This window comes from Protopterus annectens, chromosome 1.part1 (genome assembly GCF_019279795.1).
Source record: "Protopterus annectens isolate FY-2018-M chromosome 1.part1, PAN1.0, whole genome shotgun sequence".
In the NCBI taxonomy this organism is placed as follows: Eukaryota; Metazoa; Chordata; order Ceratodontiformes; family Protopteridae; genus Protopterus; species Protopterus annectens.
This window is the reverse complement of record NC_056726.1, coordinates 1221030907-1221056930: the sequence shown is the minus strand read 5'-3', so window position 1 is coordinate 1221056930 and position 26024 is coordinate 1221030907. Positions and strand designations below refer to the sequence as shown.

Here is a 26024-nt window from a genome sequence, read left to right as displayed (position 1 = left end):
ACAGGTGGGTAAGCATTCTTTGCAATGTGGTTTTGATGCTTTACAGGCCTCGTCTAGGGTGGCTGCCACTGGGACTGTTCTTCGCAGGCACGCCTGGCTGAGGGATCAGAATTTGTCTGAACATGTTAAAACAAGGATTTTAGATGCTCCTTTACAATCTGACGTGTTGTTTGGTCCTCCTGTTGAGACAGTCTTAAAGAAAATGGAAGACAAGGCTAAGTCTATGCAGACTGTTAAAGATTTTTTGCAGGTCCAGCCTCCAAAATTTAGTAGAAATTGGCCTACTAAGGGGTGGACGTATCCTTCTTATGATCCCCAGTCTAGGGGCAGATCTAGACGTGGTAAGGGCAGAGCTCAGGGCTCTTTCAGGCCTAGAACAGGGAGTTCTCCTGCACAGGCTTCGGGTGAGGGCAGGGGTCAGTCCTTTCGTAAGCAGACCCAATGACCTACCTTTTCAGCTGCCAGAGCCTGCTCGTCTGGCAGCACCTTTGGGAGGAAGGTTGGCACTTTTCAGAGAAAATTGGAGTTTAATTACCCAGGACAGATGGGTATTGGATATCATACACCACGGCTACAGGTTTTATTTCCATACCTTGCCTCCTTTCAAAGGCATGCCAGACGTTCCTCCTCAACAAAGAATAGAGGCTCACAAACAGGTTTCTCTGTTGCTCCAACTAGGGGCCATACAGCCGGTCCCTCTGCCAGAAGTGGGCCTAGGATTTTATTCTCGCCTGTTCCTAGTACCAAAGAAGGGGAACACGTGGAGACCAATTTTGGATTTATCTATCCTCAACACTTATCTGGACATTCCCAAGTTCAAAATGTTGACGTTGCAGCAGCTTTTACCTCTGCTGGGCAAAGATCATTGGATGGTAACTTTGGATCTCAAGGAGGCTTACCTTCATGTTCCTATCAGACTCAGTTGCAGAAAATATCTGCGTTTTCGAGCTGGAACTTCTCACTATCAGTTCTCTGCATTGCCCTTTGGCTTATCTACTGCGCCCAGAGTGTTCACGAAAGTTCTGGCTCCAGTAATAGCTTTCTTCAGACTAAAAGGAATACAGATCTATCCTTATTTGGACGACTGCCTAATTCTGGCTCAAGGAAGGGAAGAGCTTCTTCATCATTTGGAATATGTGATAGCAGTGCTAAGATGCCTAGGGTATTCTGTGAACGAAATAAAGTCCAGTCTAGTACCCTCTCAAGACATGTGCTTTCTGGGTGTGAGACTGAATACAGCAGCCCAGATGACCTTTTTAACCCCGAACAAACAAAAGAGTCTATCCCTTTACTTCCATCAACTATCTCATCAGTCCGGGCTGACTGCAAGGACAGTCCTTCAAGCCTTAGGGTTCATGGCATCTTGTATTCTGGTGCTTCCCAATGCCAAACTGCATATGAGGAAGCTACAATGGTATCTCAAAAATGCATGGACACAGCACTGCCAGGATCTGGACACTGTCATTCAAATAATACCTTGCATTCAGAAGGAATTTTTGTGGTGGGCTCAGGAATGTCACCTAAACAAGGGACTCTCTGTGACCCAGCCAGAGGCAAGTCAGATTTTAACGACAGATGCCTCAGATAAAGCTTGGGGAGCTCATCTAAATGGAAAGTGGATACAAAACAAGTGGCCTGTCAGACTACAACATCTACATATCAACATGAAGGAGATGTTAGCAGTCCAGTTTGCATTAATAGCTTTCAAGGAATTCCTTCTTCCAGGACAGGTGTTGATTCTAACAGACAACACAACTGTCATGTGGTACATCAACAAGCAAGGGGGAACGCATTCTTATCCTCTATGCAGGCAAGCAATGATTTTGTGGGAGACTGCTCTCAGTTTACAGCTCAATCTTCAGGCAAGGTTTCTGCCAGGAGCACAGAACTCCTTAGCAGATGTGTTGAGCAGGCAATTATGGATCCCCACGAGTGGAAATTGGATCCTCATGTATTTCAGAAATTGACAGTGTCATGGGGAACTCCAGACATAGATCTGTTCGCTTCTCCACTAAACCATCAGCTGCCAAAGTTTTGCACAAAAGGTTTCATCCCACAGCTTGGAGAGTGGATGCTCTTTCTTTCAATTGGAGCAATCTTCATGTGTATGCCTTTCCGCCTCTGCCTCTCCTCCCAAAGGTACTTCTGAAGGTCAGACAGGACAAGCCAAGGATGATTTTAATAGCTCCAGATTGGCCTCGACAGCACTGGTACCCATTACTAAGAAGTCTAGTACGGAAGCCTCCATGGCCTTTGCCTTGATTCCACACCTGTTGTCACAGGAGGACAGCCATTTGCTCAATGTCAAGCTTCACTCTCTGCACCTAACAGCCTGGCATATTCTGTTTTGAACCATAATGGGCCTCCACTTCCTCAGCAAGTTTTGAATGTTATTTTGGAAGCTAGAAGGCCTAGTACAAGGAAAGTGTACGCTGATAAATGGAAGAGATTTTTATTTTGGAGTGCAGCAAAATATTTTGATGTTTCTGAGCCTAATTTGTGTGTGGCTCTTCAATATCTTACTGAGTTACTAGACAAAGGTTTGTCTTTCTCTTCTATTAAAGTTCATGCTGCAGCAATTTCAGCTCACTATGATTGCGACCCGCCATTGTTTTCTCATCCTTTGTTCAAGCAATTTCTTAGAGGGCAAAGAATATAAGACCCCACGAAGAGCTCCTACTCCTGCTTGGGATCTCAATTTTGTGTTGGAGAAACTCACTCTACAACCTTTTGAGCCTGCAGCTACTGCTGAGTTGAAATATTTATCATGGAAGACTGCTTTTTTGTTGGCCATTACCTCTGCAAGAAGGGTTTCTGAATTACAGGCCCTTATGGCAGTTGAGCCTTTCTTGATTTTCAATAAGGATAGGGTATCATTACGTACTAATCCTTCCTTTATGCCTAAGGTGGTTTCTAGTGTGGCTTTAAACCAGACTATTCATTTGCCTACTTTTTATGCAAATCCCCAAAATAAGGGGAAAAGATTTTGCACACTTTGGATGTACACAGGCAGTTGCGTTATTATTTGGACAGAACTAAAGGGTTCAGGCAGTCTCAGCAGTTGTTTGTTTCTTTTGCTTTGAGTTCTCAGGGCAAGCCTGTGTCAAAACAAACTATTTCTAAGTGGATTGGGTTTTGCATTGCTTTCTGTTATTCCCATCATGGCAAGGAGGTTCCAGCTGGGATTAGGCCTCATTCCACTAGGGCTACTGCCACTTCAACAGCTTTTTGAGGGAGTGGCAACCAAGGATATTTTGGAGGCAGCTACTTGGAGTTCTGTGCATACTTTCTCTAGGCATTATCACCTGCCACTTTACTCTAAGTCCAGGGCTGGTTTTGCAGGGCATTTTGGCAGCTCCTGCTTCCTTATAGTTAGCCATCCTCCCTTACCTCTGCTTTGGGATTCTACCCAAGTGTAAGGACTGCAGCAAAGTGAGATGAAGAACATAGTACAGTTTTGTACCTACCATAAATGTAGATGTTCGAAGATCCACATTGCTGCAGTCCAATTACCCTCCCTCCTTCCCTCTGTAGTTGGAGGTGGTTGTGTGGGTTGGGTTGTACATATTGTGTATATTGTATATATATTGTACATATAGTTAGTGCAAGGGTGGTTGGTTATTTGTTTGCTGTCTTTTGGTTTTGACCTTTATTTTTAAGGTCTTCTGACATCTGGGGCAAGAAAAGACTGAGGATATGACGTCGGTCATGCGCATTTGTACCCTGACGTCCTGACGTCAGTTAAATGCGCCCTGACCGACGTCAGCCTTATACTTTGATATTCGGGCCGACCGTGGACAGCGGACTACCCAAGTGTAAGGACTGCAGCAATGTGGATCTTCGAACATCTACATTTATGGTAGGTACAAAACTGTACTTTACTTTTAGTGGTGGGCGGGCAGATTAGTCAATGTCTAACATTATCACTTTCTGAAATTCAGTGACTTGAGTTTGCAAATCTTACTAAAAGGGTATGCTAAACTAACAGAAATATTACTAAGTCCAGTTTTGCTGAATGCTGCCAGAAAGCGGCTTCAGTGTTAAGGAGCAGCATACCTGTAAACTATCCAGAATTTTGTAGAATGTCCAGATTTTCTCATATTATCTGTTCCTTGTATGATTTGTGGTTTTCTGGCAAGTCATTGAGGATTGCAGTCACAAAATGACAAATATTTGATTTTCAGGCTTAATAGCTTTCACAAAATGAACAAAAATCCATGATTGGATGGGGAATAGGAAGTTCACCCTGGGGATCACCTCTGTGGCTCTGCTCGACAGTGGCACAAGAAAATAATTTTCTTGGGTGGCAAAAGCCAGGGTACCTTTTTGGCTGGGCTTGTATAGGCCCCAGGGCCGATAGCCTAGTACCTACCTATGAACCTGTGTATGTTAATGCAAAATCTGATATCCTAGCAACCACATTTATAAAAGCAACATTTAAACTTTGTCATTATTTTTTGTTATTTATCCTCCCCATTATTTTTAGTTTTGTCCCTGATTTTGACACTAAGAGGTTGAGAGCAACGATGTACAGCAGTTGTAAGTATTGAATAGAACCTATGTATTGTATAAACCTCTTGGTAAAGTAATACTAATTGGGGGGGGGGGGCTGAAATAAAATGCAGAAAACAATTGAAATGAAAATGCACCACAACACTTCATCATTTGAAGGAGGCCAAAAAAAGAAAGAAAATAGAGTGATTTGGGCAGGCTTGTTAAATGATTTTAAGCTGCCACTGTCGAGGTGCTAAACTTTTTCACTGGGAGTGGATGTCAGATGACATTATGAAGATGGAATAAAGAAGTCACAAACCTGCTACCAGCTCATTTGTCTGGTGAATGAAGCACTTTATTTCTCTGTTACATGAAACAGTTTCCCTTTCTATTCAGCCTGTACTATTCAAGCATTTTGTGTAGTTTATTTGCTTGGTTTTATTTGTATTTTGTTGGGAGTTTGGTACAAAATACAGATTAACGTTTGCATGCTCTAGCAATCTGTCTGTTTAACTGTACTGAATGACAATTCAAGCCAAGTGTATGTATACACAGTGTTTGTGAGAGAATTTCACTTACTACATAGCAAATAATTAACAACGTCCCCATTACTTTTTGTATATCTGTGTATGAATTAAGTTTGTGTTTAAGTCATTCATAAGTTGTGGGTCTCTTCCTGGGATAACTAACAAAATGTTGACTGACACAGAAGTTTATTAGTAATGATCCATCTTGATTTGTTTGTTTGATGTTAACAATGTGGCATTTGTTTTATTTTTGTCCTTTGTATTTTTCAGCATAACTTGCTCTTTGTTGTGATTTCTGTAAGGATGGAAGAGCTGGGTAACATAAACAAGAAATATATGAGCATCAGTTATGCATCAGGATGTTTATTTTTCAAGAATGAAGTGCAGTTGCATACTAGCGTATGTTACATGTTTATATCAGAATATTAAGTCGGGAGTTTTTTGGTATTCAAAGTTTTTGCTGTACTTTTCAGCTCCCCGTGCTTTTCGACTTTCAGATCCATCACTGCAGCAGACTGCTCGTTCATTTCCTGATGTACGGCGAGAGTGTGATCACAGGACGGCCATCATTCAGACATCCATCATGGGGTTTTCATTTTTATTTACCTGTGATCATTATTTCTTTTGCATGTGCCTTGATAGTTCTCAAAGGGTGGGATTGCAGTAGGGGTGGTAGTGTGGGAATAACACTCGATTGCATGAGTAATATAACCCTTTAATAACGTACACGAATAAGCATAGCCCTGCTCCACCTGCAAGCTTCCCCTCAGGTCTTCTATTTCCACTGGGGTCACTGATAGTATATGTAGTAATGGTTCTATCCAGTTGTACCACAGCTCCAGCTTAACTGCCTTTTTTTTTGGGGGGGGGGGTAATATAAGCAATGTTTTTTGTTTTAATTTTATCTTCCTAGAGTACCATTTCTATTATGAATTCTAGAACTTTTGTAATTTAAAATGTGAAGCATCTAGAGCAGCTTTCTTCCCTGAATGCAGATATATTTTTACAGTGAAAGACTTCATTGTCCTGTTAAGTGAACCTTCTTTTGTTGTTATTTTTAATAACACTAATGTTTAAGTAACCACCCCACTTGTGTTCATACCTCTCAACCTCTTAATGCAAGAATTCTGGACAAAACTAAAAATGATGAGGGGAAAAAAATCTCAAAATCAGGGACAGATTTTAAGTATTGCGCTTATAAACCTAGAAATTTTGCTAGAGTAACAGCTTTTGCATTAGCATATATTTTTTGATGATATAAAATCTGAAAATCAATTGCCTACTATTTTAGTGACTTTAATCCTTAGTGTCTTGCCAGAAAAAAAAAACAAAACAAATTATATGAGGAACAGAAAAAGAATATGAGGCAAAAGTCTGGAAATTCTGCATGGTTAAGTGTGTGTGTGTGTGTGTGTGTGTGTGTGTGTGTGTGTGTGTGTGTGTGTGTGTGTGTGTGTGTGTGTTTGTTTGCATGTGTGTGCGTGTGTGCATGTGCGCATTCTGCATTTTGTCTCTTTTCTGCATAAATGACACAGCTAGGTAGTCAAGGCAGTTGACTACAAGAGGCTATGAAAATCATACCTCTCAACCTCTTAGAGTAAGAAATCTGAACAAAGCCACAAATTATGAGGGGACAAAGGTAGCAGTGGTTGGTGACTTCAAATCAAAGGGGGGGCTGCGGGAGACAGCTGAATGGGTGGGGTCAATGGGAAGGGGTGCGGTCAACTAGAAAGGGTAGAAGCTATGCTCAAAACCACAAAAATTGGAACTTTAATTAAATACGCTGCCCTGGGTGCCAAATCATCATTATGAGAGTCCAATCAAGACAAAATTAAGTGTAAAAGAAAAAAAAAACATTTCAATGCATTGGCTACATGACAGCTTACTTAATATGTAGATGGAAACAAAAAGGTTGTGAGGCATGAAAAAATAAATTACTTTTTAAATACATTACTGGAATGCTAGTGAAAATAAAGTATAAGAAAAACAAGCAGCACTCAACTCAAACCACATTTCCTTGCACTGCAATTCTAATTATAATTTATATTCAGCTTTATTAAAGTACCAAGTAACATGCTGAAAGTAGCAATCTCTGTGATACCCCCACTTGTAAAAATGTTTCTTATCCAAAAAAGACCTGCTGCCTGACAACAACTATCTACTTGTTTCATGGGGAAAACATGATCAAAGTAAAAAATGAAAAGCAAACAAGCTCAAGATACATTGCTTAAAGGATTACTGCACAGGTTATGGGCCACACACGATAGATTGGCATTCTGTTTAGTTTACGGGTAAACCCTGCAAAGATGACTGCAAGTCTCCAACAAATGTAATGAGCTTCTTAAAATAATGTAATCCTGTCCTTTATTACAAATACTGTCATATGCATTTTAATATCCAAGGCTTATATGATGTTCTTCGTGTTTCACTGTTGCAGTCATTACATTTGGGTAGTCTGCTGGCAGGTTGCCCTCAGGCAACCTGATTAACAAAGTCTTGGGTCCTGCGTCAGTTGCTGTCCCTTCTTACATGACGTCAGGTTGTCAGGGGTATAAAACATGCAGCTGACGCCATTACATCAGTCTTTCTTGCCGCGCGGTACCCGAAGCAGAAGCAGTTCGCAAGTGCCATTCGGCCGATTCCTGAAATTTTCGTTTTTGAGTTTCAGAACCAAAGTCTTCAACTAAAAGCTAAGTACCGTGTTGGGGAAACTTTTTCTTACTCCTTACCTATGTCAGTAAAAGTTAATAATTGTATTACTTGTGGGAAGCAAATACCTCATAAGGATTTTCCTTTGTACTGTATTCCTTGCCTAGGCCCTGACCACGACATACCTTGTTGTCGGTTTTGTGCTTTATTTAATCAGCGCACTATCCGTCGCCGGTACATTTTTGCTTCTAAATATTTTGGTTCTTGGTTTAGTTATCCAAAAATTACGTTGGTTAGCCATCCGATTACTGGAATACCGAAAAAATGCAAAGAAAAAGACAGACACGCCATTGAGGTCCAAAACTGCTGCCATCGCTTCTCCTAAGCCAGTCGCCAGTTCGCCGGTACTCAGTGAGGTGTTTTGCAGGCCCCTGACACCCACTACTTCTGATTAGCAGGCCTCTACTGAGACCCATTCGGAGTCCAGTATGCCACGAGATGCTTCACCTATGGAACCCGCGGATGTCTCTACCTTGGATGGGTCCGGAGCCACTGTGCAGGCACCAGCATCTGAGGGTGTATTCAGGCCTACAGACTTGCATATTAAACTGACTCCACCTTCAATACTAAGGCCTAAATCTCGATTTATGCCTAAAAAACCAACATCCAGGCCACATGTGCAGGCCCTATGCCTAAGAAACAAATGATCAAAATGGCTGAAGATGTAATTACTCTAATCAGGGGTAGTCACCCCCCCCCCTTCTAAGAGGCCAAGGGCTGAACTTGACTATGAATCCTCTGAACAGGACTCTGTTTCTTCTGACTCTTCTAATGACCTGGATTTGTCCACACCTACTTATGAGGACTCTGATGCAGAGGATTCCATTCCCTCTGCTTCTCCCCGAGGATTTTTCTTTTGGGGAAACTTTACATATCTTAAGGGAGCATTTCCACTGGGAAAGTCAGGATTTTTCAGAAACCAAAAAGAGGCTTCGGGATTTCCTTCTTCTACCTCAGTATAGGCTTTTGGCTATACCTCCTGTGCTAGACATTGTTGATGATGTGTTTTCGGAATCCAGTATGGCCCCTGATTCCCTGCCTCCAACCCCTAGTAAACCAGACAGATACTACAGGGTTCCTGAGTCCCACAAATTCATTTTCAAAAATCCTGTTGCAGACCCCGAAACTATTTCTCAGGGGCCCAAGGGCATTAAAGCTTCTACTGCTAAAAATCCTACCCCTTCTGATAGAGACTCCATGGTGCTGGATAGATGGGGTAAAAAGGTTTACACTTCTGCAACCTTGGCAATCAAGGCTTTAAACTGTCAATTCCATATGCTAAAATATCAACAGCATATAATGGGACTGCTTAAACAGAAAATGATGTTGATTTCTGACTGTATGAAAAATAAGGATTTACAGGATTTATTGCATTCAGCTGAACAAGTTGGAAAACATACTTTTCAATGTGGTTTTGATTCTTTAGAGGCCTCTTGCAGGGCTGCTGTTACTGGGTCTGTGCTTAGAAGGCATACTTGGCTTAAGGAACAATCTCTGCCTGATTATGTTAAAGCAAAACTGTTGAATGCTCCTTTGCAGCAGGACCGTCTATTTGGCAATAAGGCTGAAAAAGTTCTAAAAAAGATGGAAGATAAAGCTAAATCTATGCTAACTGTGAAAGATTTCTTATAAGTACAACCTCCAAGATTTAGTAGGCACTGGCCTACTAAGAACTGGTCCTTTCCAGCTCCTTCCAAAGCCACTCAAGCCAAACCCAGACACTTCAAAAGCAACAGGTTTCAGTCCCAAGGGACTTTCAGAACTAAGCAATGGGATGCTTCCACTTCCAAATCTGGAAACAACAAGGCACCACCCTATGGTAAACAGTCTCAATGACTTTCATTTAAAATTACCAAGCACTTACCTCTCAGCCACCCCTTTGGGGGGGAAACTGTCTCTTCCTGCAAAAAACTGGCAACTTATAGCCCAGGACAAATGGGTTTTAAATATAGTGTCCCAGGGATACAGATATCATTTCCACACATTGCCAACTCCAAACGGGTGGCCAGACCTGCCCCCAAATCAATGGGCAGAGGCTCAGAAACAAGTACTTTCCCTCATGGGAGCTATTCATCTAGTACCAGAAGAGGAAAACAGACAAGGTTTCTATTCCAGACTTTTCCTGGTACCCAGAAAAGACAAATCATGGCGTCCAATTCTGGAACTGTCTACTCTAAACACCTTTCTGGACATTCCGAAATTCAAGATGTTGACTCTTCACCAGTTACTTCCTATGCTAGGCAAGGATGCCTGGTTGGCAACTCTATATTTAAAAGAGGCTTACCTGCATATCCCAATCAGGGAATCTTACAGACGATACCTACGCTTCAAAGCAGGCTACTAGCATTATCAATTCTCTGCACTGCCCTTTGGCTTTTCTACTGCACCCTGGGTATTCACAAAGTGCCTGGCTCCAGTAATTGCATTTTGCAGGCAAAGAAATATTCAAATATATCCATACCTGGACGATTGTCTAATTCAGGCAGAAAACCAGGCCATTCTTCTAAAACATCTGGCGTTTGTAAAAAGAGTTCTAACTTGTCTAGGGTACACCATAAACAAAAAGAAATCACAAATGGTACCCTCTCAAAAAATTACATTCCTGGGTGCAAGCTTGAATACAACTGCTCAGATAGCTTTCCTTATGCCAGAAAAGCAAATTCATTTGGTGACTTACTTCAAACAGGTGGCCACAAAAACCCTGCTATCTGCAAGACAAATACTACAGGCCTTGGGGTTCATGGCCTCCTGCATTCTTCTAATTCCATATGCAAGACTGCATAAGAGGAAACTTCAGTGATACTTAAAAGGTTTATGGAGTAAACATTGTTACAGCCTGGAAACAATGATTCCTATCATACCTTGCCTGCGCCTAGAGTTCCTATGGTGGGCAGAGGCCTGCAACCAAAACAAGGGACTGCCATTCACACTACCCCCTGCCGCCCAAACCCTAACTACAGATGCATCAGACTATGCATGGGGGGCTCATCTGGCAGGGAAGTGCATTCAGGGCAAATGGAACCCAAATCAAATGCACCTTTATATCAATCAAAACGAAATGCTAGCTGTACAGAATGCACTGACAGCCTTCAAGGACTACCTTCATCCAGGAAAACTAATGGTAAAGACGGACAACACCACGGTTATGTGGTACATAAACAAACAGGGGGGTACACATTCCTACCCCCTCTGCAGACTAGTCATGGCATTATGGAACACGGCCTTGAGCTACCAAGTACTACTACAAGCTCAATTCCTTCCAGGAAAGCTGAATATTCTGGCAGACGATCTAAGCAGAAATCTCACGGACCCACACAAATGGAAACTGAAACCATGGATTTTCACCATGTTGACACACAAATTGGGAGCCCAGACATAGATCTTTTTGCCTCACCCCCAGAACTATCAGTTGGACAAATTTTGCACAAGAACTCCTCACAAAAAAGCCTGGAAAGTGGATGCTCTGTCTTTCAGCTGGAAAAACCTATCAGTCTATGCCTTTCCCCCTCTGCCTCTGCTTTCCAAAGTTCTACTAAAATTCAAACAGGACAAGCCAAAAATGATTTTGATTGCTCCAGACTGGCCTCGCCAACACTGGTACCCACTCCTGCGCAGTATGTCACAAATTTCTCCATGGCACCTGCCTCAGACACCTTCCTTACTGTCTCAGCAGGAGAACCAAATTCTGTACCCTCAGCTCCAAGCTTTGAATCTTGCAGCTTGGCCAATCATTTAAATTCCCCCTTAGCATCCCTCAGCAAACCTGTGATGGATGTGATTTTGGAGGCGAGAAGACAAGTACTAGAAAATCTTATGCTGACAAATGGAAAAGATTATGTGCCTGGAATCAGTCTCAAAAGATGAGCACAGCAGCACCCGATTTACCTCAGATTTTGCAATACGTAACAGAGATGCTTCACAAGAGCCTGTCTTTTTCCTCCATAAAATCCATGCCTCAGCCATTTCAGCTCATTACAATACAGAACCACCCCTCTTCTCTCATCCTCTGCTAAAGCAGTATCTCAGAGGGGCCAAAAACTTGAGACCACCCAGGAGAGCTCCAACCCCTGCCTGGGACCTTAACTTTGTACTGGAAAAACTCACTCTACTTTCTTCCGAGCCAGCTGCTACTGCAGACTTAAAATTTCTTTCCTGGAAAACAGCCTTCCTTTTAGCAATCACCTCAGCTAGAAGGATATCTGTATTACAGGCCCTTATGGCAGTGGAGCCTTTCATCATCTTTTATGCAGACAGGGTGTCACTCAGGACTAATCCATCCTTCATGCCCAAGGTGGTATCCAGTTTGGCTCTTAATCAGTCCACTCATTTGCCAACTTTATTTCCCAATCCACAGAACAAGGGGGAGCAGATTCTGCATTCATTGGATGTACACAGACAACTTAGATTCTACTTGGACAGGACTAAATCTTGAAGAAAATCTGAACAACTGCTGGTAGCATTTGCTGCAGGGGCAGAGGGGAAGGCCATTTCAAAACAAACTATTTCTAACTAGATAAGCCATTGTATTCATTTCTGCTATAAGCATCATGGAAAACCTATCCCTCAGGGGATCAGATCTCATTTCCACCAGAGCTGCATCTATGTCTACAGCCTTTCTCAGAGGTGTTCCTACCAGGGATATTCTAGAAGCTGCTAGCTGGAGTTCAGTTCATACTTTCACCAAGCATTATCACTTACCAATTTTCTCTAAATCCAGAGCTGGCTTTGCACTGCTGTTTTGCAGGGCCTTATAGCTGGTCCTAATGCTGTATAAATCCATCTTCCCAACCATAGCTTTGGAAATCTACCCAAATGTAATGACTGCAACAGCGAAACACGAAGAACATAGTACAGTTGTGTACACTTACCATAAATGTAGATGTTCGAGTGTATTCACTGTTGCAGTCCTAGTTACCCTCCCTCCAGCCCCCTGTTTTTCTCTTACTATACCTCTACTTTCTTAAAACTTTCTTAAATTTTGCTTAAAAGCCTTTTTGGTGTATTTGCTTTTGTTTGGAGGTATATTTTTGTGTTTTTAATTACTTATATATTTTGCTCCCCATTTGGGGGGCACCTGACATCTGGGGCAAGAAAAACTGATGGAATGGCGTCGGCTGCATGTTTTATACCCCTGACGACCTGACGTCATAAAAGAAGGGACAGCAACCGACGCAGGACCCAAGACATTGTTAATCAGGCCAACTGAGGGCAACCTGCCAGCAGATTACCCAAATGTAATGACTGCAACAGTGAATACACTCCAACATCTACATTTATGGCAAGTGTACACAACTGTAATTTATCTAGTTATGTAAGTATTCTCTGCATGGCAACAACAGAAAGGCTTTCAGTGTTGGCAGTTCTTTAACAGGATGCTTATTAAACCTTACTTGCATTTTAAAATCTCAGGCAAGCTTACCTGATGGTCATGAAAGCAGAGCAGCAGGCACTTTCTGAATAATAATAAACATAAGTCAACAGTATAAAAATATGACAAAAACCAGAACATTCTGCAAAATCAAGGACAGATGAAAAGCCACTATAGTACTTGTGTCTACCTTGGATGGGGGATACTCTGCACACTTACACTGCATAACTGCTCCTTGCCTTGCTTGGACACATCCAGAGTCATTACATGGGGGAGTGGGTTTGCAACAAGTATGTCACAATTTGAAATGTCTCTGGCTGACTGTGATGGCCCTGACACATTTGTCATACCTCTCAACCTCAGAGCAAAAAATCTGGGCAAAGCCATGCATAGAAGTGGGACAAAGGCCCAAAAATAAGGAATTTTTTAAATATTGCTCTTATAAACTTAGAAAGATAATAGAATAGTAGGTCTTGCATTAGTATGAATTTGCCGAAGGGTATGAAATCTGAAACTCAAATGTCTGTCATTATATTCTAACTTCAGTCTTTAATGATTTTCCACTTTTTTGCCAGAAAACCACAATTTTATGAAAAATGGACCAAACTTGATACAAAATAGCCACACAGTACAGCTGGGAACCTGTCAATGAAGGGACACTTTTTTAATATTAGTACTGCTAACTTGAGCAGCTGACAAAATAAAAGAACCTACATGCATTTCTGAAATAAAAGTAATCTATAACTGTGATTATTACAGTTGTTTATTAATTGTAAACCCTCCACGTTTTCTTCCAAAATTGCCATTTTGCAGAGGGATTATTAGGGGAAGAGCAACATTTTGAGCCAAAATCAGGGACAATTGAGAGGTTTGTATATGCCTAATTCTATAAAGCAATTTATTTGCACGTACCTCTCAACCTGTTAATGCAGGACGTCTGGACAACGCCAAATATATTGGGGGAACATACAAACAGTACTACTAAAAATTGCTCTTGTATAAGCTGAGACAGTTGATAGAATAACAGGTCTTGCTTTAACATGCATTTTTCTGAAGGTTATGAAGTCTGAAACTCAATGCCTGTCATTATATAGTGACTTAATTCCTAAATGATTTGCCAGAAAACCACAAATGTTATTTGGAACAAACAAAAATAAGAAATAAAACTCTATTAATTCTGTGAAAATCTAATTAGTTGAGAGGTATAATTCAGCTGAGGCTGTCTTTGAGTTTGCCGCCCTTCCCCCTCACAAAATCATGGTCGAATGGAGCTCCCCCCCTGCAACCATTCCAGTGTCCCATTACTTGGCTATTTCGCCCCATTTACCATGAACACTAATGTGCATACAGCTTACTTCTATGGTGATTTGGACTTCATTTGAAAGTTTTATTTTGCATTTTACAGCACAAACACTAAGACATCTGCTAAATAAAGCAATGCAGTCTCACAATGAAAACAGACTTAGCATTAAAACTTCTCTGCTCTTGAAACTCACATTCATTGAAACAGCATTGAAACCCACATTCAAAGAAAATACATTTGACCAGTGGCAGATAAAGATTAACTTCGGGCTATTTTCAAATGATTGGCCCCTTACACACATACATACATGTGTTCTGTGATGTACCTTCCTGATTGTAGTAAGTTATATTCCTTGTATAATGCAGTGCAGTTGTTGGAGGGTGTTTTAAATTTATTGTTAAAATTTTTCCAATAAAAAAATTTAATAAAATGCATGCACCAGTAATGACAAAACTGCCCAACTGAGAACATTTCCATCATAAAAGTCTACGCAAACTTCTACAGTCTGCCAGTATCAGTAAATATGCACAATCCCTGCAGAAATAAAAGTCATCTAAATAATTCCACATTAAAAAGATCTGTAACTAATGAAGAGGTTGCTGCTAGCAAACAAGTTTATATTTCATTGTTTCATCTACAAATAAAGTGCATGTTGCCCTTGAGGAATAGATTGCCTATATTACATTAAAAAATGATAAGCTAGTAATATTGCAATAGGGAATGGATGGCAAACTGATAACAGACGGGTTCATAGTTACTAGGTATCTTTTCCAAAGAGGACATTCTCAAGATGGCAGCATCTACCCCATTTACAACACAGTACAATATCAGCAATGCATCTTCATACTGTGGGAGTAGAACCCCCACAGCCTTCTGCATCAAAAGCAAGTACACTACCTGTTGTGCTATTAACAGTGAAAGCAGACTCAGCATAAGCAGCACTAAACTTCTCTTCCCCTGCAGCTCTCAGCTCCTTGTAAAATCTACTCGACACTCAGCTGTATCTCTCAACTTTGCAGCACAAGAAATCTGGAAAAAGCCAAAATGTATGGGGGGGGTGGACAAAAGCCCCAAAACCAGGGACATATTTTAAACATTGCTTGTATAATCTTGGAAAGTTGCTAGAATAAAATGCTGTGTTACCACCATACATTTCACTGCCAAGACTTGAACCCAGGACCCTGTGCAAAACAGTCAGCAACATACCACTATGCCAAATAAACTCTTTCGTGAAAGAGAGTAAGACTGAAACCTAAATGGCTACCATTTAGTGAATTCAGTTCTCACCATAGCTGTCAACCTCTTAGCACAGAACATCTTGACAAAGACAGTAATGGGGGAATACAGCCCTCAAACATATTCGGTGAATTCAGTTCTCACCATAGCTCTCAACCTTAGCACAAAAACCCTGGACAAAGCCAATAATGGGGAAATACAATCCCAAAACTAGGGACAAATTTCAAATATTCATCTTATAAACTTCGAAAATTGCTAGAATAAAAAGGTTTTGTGTTGCTATGTACTTTCTGAAGAATATGAAGTCTGAAATTGAAATGCCTGTCAATTTTATTTATTTAACATTTGTTAACCAGGAAAGTCTGACTTGGAACAAAAGCAAATTTTCAGCAGAGGCTGAGGGAGAAATATTGCAGACACATGTCTTTGTAACATGGGAGGACACCACACCATACCCACACAAACACAGGGAGGATATGCAGATGCCACACAGAAGGCACCCCAGCCAAGAATCAAACCAGTGAACCTCTAGCTGTGAGGCTACAATGCTACCACTGCACCTTCAACTATTTAAGGAATTAAACATTCAGAAACCACATATTTTATGAGGCATAGAGCAGAACAAAAATATGAGGCAAAAATCTGCAAAACCTCCACAAATGGTGGGTAGGGAATTCAGGCTGCTGCTACCTGCATGCAAGGCACAGTGTTCAAGCCTGAGGTATTCTTTAACCACCACCAACATCAACTGGGGCATTTCACACACACACACACACACACACACACACACACACACACACACACGCACACGCACACACACTGCTTTCTTCCTGAATCCGGACTGGTAAGAGAGCAGTCCGGATTCAGCTTTGTAAGCACGCTTGCATGCATTTCAGGAGTTTACCATTGTGGTTCACAGCTGGGAGGAATGCAGTCCGATATCACGAGCCACCACTGGACAAAGGGCCATAAATAGGGACACTTTAAATATTGCTCTTACAAACTTATAAAGTTCAGAGTAAAAACAAAAGCAAGCCAACTGCCAAAGGTGACCCACAAATCAAATATAAAATAGTAAAAAAACAAACAAAGTGTGAGTCAACCACCATGGTACAAACCAAAAAAAGAAACGGTGAAATTAAATAAAACTTAAAACAAAAGGTCTGTTGAAGCGGCAGCCCCACAAAAGCACTAACCTTTTGTTTTAATAAAAGTTTTATTTTATTTCACTGTTTTTTTTTTTTTTTTTGCTAAACTTAAAAAGTTGATAGACTAACAGGTCTTGCATTAGCATAATTTTTCTGGAGGACATGAAGTCTGAAACTCACATGTCTGCCATTATTTTCTGACTTCAGTCCTCGATGATTTGCCAGAAAACCACAATTTTATGAGAAACAAGACAGAAATATGAGGCAAAAATCTGGGCATTCTGTGAAAATCTGGACAGTTGAGAGGTATGAATTGAATATAGCATTTTTGTACTTTAGCAAGACATTGCATAATGTACCACAGAAAAAGTTAGTGAGAAATTATATAGATGTAAAGTGAATCCTAAACTTGGGGAATGAATAAACTATTGTTTGAAAGTATGCCATAATAGGCTGTATAGGGCAGTCAAATGTAGTCCACTCAGTAAAATGAATGATTACTGGTAGTATATTGCTGAGAGGTCACTAATGGTTCTGGTCCTTTTCCATGTCTATATAAATGACATAGAAGGATCTGGATAGAAAAGTATACATTGTTGTTATTCCTACAAATGTATGCACCAGGGCTGATGCATGGAAAAGGGAGTACAGAGGGTGAGAACAGAATTGGCAACATTAGAAAAGTAGTTTAAACAATTGCAGCTTTTGTTCAATGCAGAAGTGAGATGTGATGCACCTGGGAAGCAACAGCTCAGAACAGAAGAGGGAGCACACATTTAGAGGGGAATCTGCAACAACTAAAGAGGAAAGGAGCATATGAAAGCTATTTCAGGTAATGTGAAGGTAAGCAAGCAATGTGACTTAACAGTAGTTAAGGACAGTAAGATATTAGGTTGCATGGGAAAAGTCTCATTGTTACCAGAAACAAGAAATTATTGCCATTTTTGTAGACAGTTTAATATTTTGTGCAGTTCTGGTTTTTGCACACTCATCAGGCAAATGTCAAGGAATGAAGGTCAGCAGGACTAAGACAGAATATATGTGGGTGAATGAACGGGAGGACAGAGGAATGGTGAGGATGCAAGGAGTAGAGGTGGTGAAGGTGGATGAGTTTAAAGGGATCAGTAGTTCAGAGTAATGGTGAGTGTGGAAGAGAGGTAAAGAAGAGAGTACAGGCAGGATGGAGTGGGTGGAGAAGAGTGTCAGGGAGTTATTTGTGACAGACGGGTACCAGTAAGAGGGAAAGGGAAGGTCTACAAGAGGGTAGTGAGACCGGCTATGTTATATGGGTTGTAGACAGTGGCATTGACAAAAAGGCAGGAGTTTGAGCTGGATGTGGCAGAGTTAAAGATGTTAAGATTTGCACTGGGTGTGACGAGGGTGGACAGGATTAGGAATAAGTATATTAGAGGTTTAGCCCAGGTTGGAAGGTTTGGAGACAAAGCCAGAGAGTCAAGATTATGTTGGTTTGGACATGTGCTGAGGAGGGATGCTGAGTATATTGGGAAAAAGATGCTAAGGATGACGCTACCAGGTAACAGGAAAAGAGGAAGGCCTAAGATAAGGTTTATGGATGTGGTGAGAGAGGACATGCGCATGATGCAGAGGACGTGAAGAAATGGAAACAGATGATCCGCTGTGACGACCCCTACAGGGACAGCTTAAAGATGATGATCAGGCAAATATCAACAACTTCAGATCTGTAAATGTAATTCAGACTACAAACCTAAAACAACCTCCAGACAAAACTCTTCTGTCTTTTCCCCATCAGTCACCACCTTTAACATTTAAGAAAGGTGCCAAATCTAAAAGATTACAAAAATATTAACAAGCAAGTCACAACTCATGCTAAAAAATCTATACAATTAAAATTTGTCCCAGAAGTAATGCAGATATAGACCTTCCCATTTTTTTATTTTTTTATTTTCAAATCTAATTATTGATATTGTCCTTAGTTCACTGTTTTAGGATTCTTAACACCTGTGACTTTCCTTGCAAATGTCTTGTCCATCTGGGCAGCCTTTTAAAATTCAGGATCCTTCCCCCATGAGGATCACATCTGCCTTATGTATGTGCCAGCTTACGGTTATAAAAGATACATATGTATGCACAATATTTAGAGCTTTCTTGACGCATCCTTTAGCATCATAGACAGTTTGCCATCATTGTCGTTTACAGTCTCCAAAGCTCAGGAAAATAAGCACCCTTTTGGGAAGACTTTTTTTTAGGTTTTGTGTTTTTCCTCCTACATTTGATTTAATAAAGTAAAAATGTTTCTGTGGTAGATGAATCCCTTATTGTGACTGTCATTGTCTGGGGGTACAACATGATGTGAAACTTTGGCAAGTCTGTCAGGGATTTATTTCTAAAATGTTAATAGGTTTGTACTCAGCTAGCTGCCCCCATGGGCCATTTTAAGCATATCCAATTTCCTTTTCAAAGGTTCATAGGTTGGTACTAGGCTATCGCCCTAGGGCCTATACAAGCCTAGCCATAACAATTCCCTGGCTATTTCTTTCCACACTATTTACTTCCCTCGACCCCTGTCTAGCAGGGTCGACTGACGTGATCCCCAGGGTGAATTTCCTTTCTCCCATCCAATCGTCAAGGTTCCTTCTGAAGAGGGCCAAGGAGGCACTCTGCTTGACATGTATGGGCAGTCTATTCCAGAGTCTGGGGAGTCTCTAGGTCAGGAACGTATCCCTCCAGCATGTTTTGTTTATTGTGATGACAAGGTTTAGATCCCTGGAGTGTGTGGCTTTGAGGGATTGGGATTTCTTTAAGTGTAGCATGTCCAACAGCTCTGGGTTTTACATGGCCTTGTATGTTAAGCAGAGATCACCTCTGAGTAGACGAGGTGAGAATCAAACCCTGTACCTTGTGTCTATAAGGTAAACATCATGACCATTATGCCAACCTGAACCCCAGGATGCCATAGGACCTTCATCCATTATCTGAAGACTAAGAGGTTTTTGTTGTTGTCATGCTCCTGTATGCCATCTGCCTCTTATTCAGCTTCGGCACTAAACCCTCCAATGAATGAGAAGAAGGGATAAGAAGTGGATTACGTAGCTTAGACCTAAAAAGAAACATGGAGATAAGAAGTGGATTACGTAGATTAGACCTAAAAAGAAACCTGGGGATAAGAAGTGGATTACGTAGATTAGACCTAAAAAGAAACCTGGGGGTAAGAAGTGGATTACGTAGATTAGACCTAAAAAGAAACATGGAGATAAGAAGTGGATTATGTAGATTAGACCTAAAAAGAAGCATGGGGATAAGAAGTGGATTACGTAGATTAGACCTAAAAAGAAACATAGGGATAAGAAGTGGATTACGTAGATTAGACCTAAAAAGAAACATGGGGATAAGAAGTAGATTATGTAGATTAGACCTAAAAAGAAGTAGAAGTTTAAGATGCCTGAAGAAGTGATTGATATATCATACAGCTGCTTACTGATCCGGGTTGGAGGTGCAGATACTAGTGAAGTACTTTTGCAGCCCCTGGACCATCCATCACCTTCACCCAGGCCCTCTAGCATTGCAATTTTGGAGGTCATTATGACTAGGGAAAAGTTCATGTCCATTGCCACTGACCATTCTTCTGTCTCTGTATTTCAGAAGGCATGATAATTCAGATACTTGTCAGTGAAGAGATTAAATGTTATGGAGCACAGGTCCATCCCTTAGCACAGAAGACTCACATGGACATCCAGTGGAAAAGGTAGCAAAAAACAAAGCACCTCCTTCTATTCCTAGAAAAGATTTTACCTAAAGATTAGCAGCATAAAAGAACTCTTCCAGGCTGAGAAGATTCATCATGTCCTGCGGTCATCAACAAAGAAAGTTTGTTTTGGCTTACGGCTTGTTGAAGACCATGTGCAATGGCACATTGTGCTTGTCAACACTGGCGAAGATATTGCTGCCCATGTAGACTTTACCTTCCATGACCAGAACTTGCTCTTGTCATAAAAATATATATATCTAAATATCTCTCTATATATCTATCTATGTATTTGTGCGTGTGTGTGTGTGTGTGTGTGTGTGTGTGTGTGTGTGTGTGTGTGTGTGTGTGTGTGTGTGTGTGTGTTTTTTTCCACTTTAAGGCATGATTAAAAACTGGTGATTTCTGTGAGCTTGTTACACGCTGTTCAATGCCTGCACACAGTATCACAGAACGTATATTCAAAAACAACTATACTTGAAGCCATGTAGCTGTGTTCAATAAATATTAGTGGTGCATGATCTCTTTGTTTTTGCTAATGATGTACCCATTTCCCCTTTTATTAATGCATGTACTTGGTACATACATAGCAACAGCTGTCACAGACATGTAAATAATTAAAAGATAGCAGGACTAGTTTTAAATAAGCATCATTCCCTAGGCAACCAAATTTCGTATTCACTTCAATTTTTGCAACACTTTGTCTTCTTAATGAATGATGCATACAGTGATGAAATACATGTTAGATTCAGAATGCATAGAAGAGCCCCAGTTTGGTGGATTTAATCCTAAAAATGCCAGACAAGATTTTCTGGTTTCCTGGAGACCTGGCCAAGCTGGTTAGAAATTCCAGTTGCAGACTTCACAATTTTGTCAGCTGTTCTTAACTGCTTGACACTATCCGTCCTTCCAAAAAAGAATGTAGAGCTCTGGACAGACTGGGGAAGTGTGTGCTTTTGTTCCCCATTTTTTTTCTTAATGGTATTAGACTACTTGACTTGCATGTTAATTATCCAGAGGGATGTTGTATTTATTTGTTTTATTTTTATTTTATTTTACATTTGTTTACCGGGGAGGTCCAACTGGACAGAGCTGTCTGTTTTCAGTGGAGGCCTGGAGAGAAAAGCTCCAGAACAATTGCTAACATACTATACATAAGATATTTACATGAGCATTGTGGTTTAGACATACAGTTATAAAACATAGCAGATAATAACATATGATTGCATAAGATATTTACATGAGCATAGTGGTTTAGACTGACTGACAGGGTGAGATGACTAACAAATCCAGATGTATTCTGTAAAAGTTGCCAGACTTATGACTAAATTATATTAGCAGATGACAACCGTAGGTTCTAAGGTTAACCAGAGCATATGCTTTGCCTATAGTGCTATGGAAGGCTCAGCTAAGATATTGGGCATAAGTCTGACTGTTCATAATCACACTTAGCCATAGTTAACAAAAATTGCTGAGAACTTGAAGGCTGAATTCATGAAAGCCTCTTTTGATAGAACCAGGCTTTTCAGACTTTCCATAAAAGCCGAAGTAGTAAAATAGGAGAATGAAGGAAATGTACTCTTGGAACCTGGAGTGAAATGTCCGGCTTCTCAGTGTCCATACCCTTGAATGCAGCAGAGACCACATCAGTGATGGTGGATTCATGTCAACTCATCAAAAGTAATTTCAGTGAACAGAGAAAAAAATTGTCAAAACCACCTTTGAGCACTTTTTTTTTTTTTTTTTTGCAGGGTCAAGCCCAACCCTGCACCCCCCATGAGGGGGACACCCTCTATATCCTCTGGACTTTATATGTACAAACACTTGAGGTCGCACAACAGTGGAGGAAGAAACAAATTCTACCATCAGCAAATGTAATTTCAGTGAAATGCACTCACTTTTTTTGCATTCACTGAAATTACATTAAATCACACAACATGCTCCCAGGAGTGGTTTAGGCACTTCCAACAATACAACTCATAAGGTTCGTGTAAGTACCATAGAGGATGCAATAACTTCAAGAACAGCTTGTCTTTCAAAGGAGATAGTTTTCAGCCAAAACAACTAGGGCTACAGTGGTCCTCCTGGAGGACAGAAGTCTACTCTCTGAGGCCTTCCCTGACTGCTGTCCTCTGGAGACAGTTGGGGGTCATCTGTTCATTCTTCTAGGGTTTATGGACATGGTATCCAGAGGCTATTCTTACCCATTCTTGACCATCACCTAGGTCACAATCTGTACCTTTCCTGGATGTCTGAATCCCACTCTATCATCAGAAAACCTGCTTTTTTAAAGAGCCATTCAGTAAGTGCCATGCACCAGATATGGCTACATTTACTCAATGTTCTTTTTTCATACCAAAGACAAAGGACCGCAGGCCAGTCCTTGACTTGTAGCCCAAATCAGTAATTCATGGAAGACCCCTTCTATATGGCCAAATTGCAATCCATTCTTCTTCATCTGTCCAAAGGTGAATACATTGCTCTTTGCATCTCTGCTGCACATACCTGAACATGAAGATTACCAAAAAGTCTAGAAAGTACTTACACTTCTGGATAAGGGACAGTTATTTTGAGTTCAGAACACCGAAATGTCAAAACTCGCAATGCTGAGTCTTAGAAAATGAATACAGAATGACCATGACCAAAAATGTCGACTTAACTTTACTAAATCCACGATTGCCTTTTTTGGAAATATTCCATTTTCTCCAAGGTATTTCTGTCTTGCAGTTGGTGTGTGTGTGTGTGTGTACACACACACACACACACAGAGAGAGGTATATAAAAAGTATTGGGTTGTGTGGGGGTTTGCCCACTGCAAAAAAAAAAAAAAAACAGCTTTAAAAGAGAAACACAATGTTCTGTATTTTTCCTGTATTTTCTATCATTTTTTTCATCATTTCGAGACTCAGCATTGCAAGTCTCAACATTTCAGTGGAGAACTCTCCATAACTCATGTTTAGAAATAAGATCAGGAAGCCACTGTATGTAAGATGGGCAAGGGCAGTGATTCCTCCTGCAATACGAAGGTTCTGATTTTTGTACTAAACTATATTTTTAACTTTTAGTGTTTGAGACCAAATCAAGATTTAGCTCATACAAATACTGATTTAGGCCTGCATTAGGGGAAACACTGAGACCAGTGAAGTACAACATGGACTGGCGTCAGTCTCCAGTTTCTTCACCTTAAAACACATCATTGTAACATTGAGACAGTTATCACTGAAGCTGTCTTGACAGCCTGTTGGCACTTCAGCTTTGCTTTTATGCCCATGAGCTAGGTGGACCCTGTTTATAAGGCCTTGTCTGAATGGAACGAGTTCTTTTCTAAGATTCCTTAAGCTGACTTCCTTGTGATCTCCTTAGTCCAACATAACCAAAAGGAGACACATTTTTGCAATCCTGATGCTGCTCCTGGACAAATGAGACAAAAGAATAAACCCTCTGTTACAGACTGGGTGTTCTAAGTCTTGCAAAACATCCTGTAGTGTCGATTCAAGAAGAATCTTATCCAGACTCCATCTGTGATTTTAAAAGTGAGGTTCCATGCAGCCTACTGCAATTTTGACTGTACTGATGCTGTGTTTCGGGCTCTAGGCATAAGCATATGTGTGTAGAATGGTATATTTGAAGTGCAGAGGAGCTAAGGAATAGTATCCTGGATGTATATTATGAAGGGGAAAAGCTCTTTAGCCAGACCTCTCAAGATCTGGTTGATTATCCTTTGAACAGAAAATATGCCCTTTTCACTATGGAAGATCTCTGTAATCCCTTATGATTTCTTCTTCCTGTATCTGTCCTAGCCAGCCCCAAAGTAAGATGGCTGCTCTCTGCTAAAAGAAGGCTAAGTCGTATGTAGTTCTACCTGCTCTGTTGCTGGCCAAATCCCCAAGATGACAACTCTAACAGCTCAGCTGTAGAAGCCCTAACTGTGGTCTGGGAAGGACTAGTGGGTTCTTTACATGGTCACTTTGGCCATGTGTTGGAGCTCACAAATTCTCACCCAGAAGATTGTGATATCAGTTTCTCACATGATTTCCTTGGTACAGACCCAGAGTGTACTGTTGAATGAAGCTGTAGAATGTATCCTTCATTTAAAATAGAGTCAGGGATTATACTCCTGCCTTTTTGTGGGTCTGTAGTGGACAAATAGTTTTCATCCTAATCTGGGAAATCTGACAACAGGTATGTTTGGCTCTGGATGGTTACTCTGCAATGATTATTTCCCTGCTGCTCTCTAGGGTGTCTGCATGGTGTCCTTGGACATGAAAAATGTCAACTGACATATAAATGTGGGGGTCCACACAAGGAGTTTCCACCATTTTGTGGTGGGTGAGCACTTTCTTGTGTGTAAAGTGTTAACCAGTTCACTTTTTTAAATATTCATAATATGTACCAGGGTGTTGCCTGTGGAGACCAAAGCCTTGTAGCAGAAGCTCCATGTGTTCCTCTGCTTGGGAAACTGGATCACAGTGTCTCAGTCCAGGGAATCATTCAAACATCGCTGTAGTGGATACTGTCAAAATTGCAGCTACTAGGGTGCCCACAGACTGTCTGATTCCATCACAGAAGATGGCTTTCTTAGGTATGGTTCATAGGTGTGTAGTAGGCCAAGGCCCTGGAGCCTTTACAAGCCTAACCCATAGAAGTGCCCTGTCATCATGCCACTGTTATTTCTCGGTGTCTCTATCAAGTAGAGCCACTGGAGTGATCCCCAGGGTGAACTTTCTATTTCCTGTCCCATGGTGATTAACTCTCTTCAGTGTCAGCTATTCCTGCCCTAGAAGAAGGCTCACAAACTCATGACATTGCTGTCCTAAGTGAAACTGTTCAGATCTGGACGTAACTGCCTCTTCTGCACTTGATGGCAGTTGTAACACTCTTGTTGCCATTTGCATGCCTGAGAATGCTAATGCTTTAGTAGAGTGTGAGGTATCAGTGATCTATGATTGCTGGTGTTAGATCCCTATCACCAGATCCTGGAATGATGGACTGTTATCTCCAACTGCTATGGTGGATCTTCATTTCCTGCATCCAAACTGATTACTAGTTTTAATAGCAGATGTTTTGCTGGTGTGGTGGGGAGTTCACCTTTTCTTCCATGTCATTTCCAGGGGTGTGGCTTCTCTGCAGCAACACATAAACACACACATTCTTTGGAGCAATCTTTCTGACCTTGCAGGCAGGCATTCAAAACGAAATTTCATCCAAGGTGACATCCATTCCATTTTTAGCCATTTGACAGAGAAGAGATGCATATTTAGTGGTGGAAGAGAGACAAGGATATCACTTTGTCACTAATTCACTCTGCAGAGAAATGGAATGAGCTTGTTGAATTTGTAAGCCAGTCTTTCAGTGTTCATCTGGAGGTATAGACTCAGAGGATGTCTAATCTGTGTACTCAAGAAATGAAGCATTCTGGAGACTGACTGTTTTACCAGTCAGAAGACAGTGGGCCTCCCTCTTTTCTTCTTGGTACAGCAGAGCACAATATAGATGGCATTGGAAGCAGTCTCCA

General features: G+C 41.0%; 1 protein-coding gene across 4 annotated transcripts in view; it reads left to right on the top strand.

Annotated features, from left to right (window-relative positions):
* LOC122809357 overlaps window positions 1–26024 on the top strand; it is a 1358270-nt gene that overhangs the window by 942417 nt on the left and 389829 nt on the right. The window lies entirely within an intron of this gene.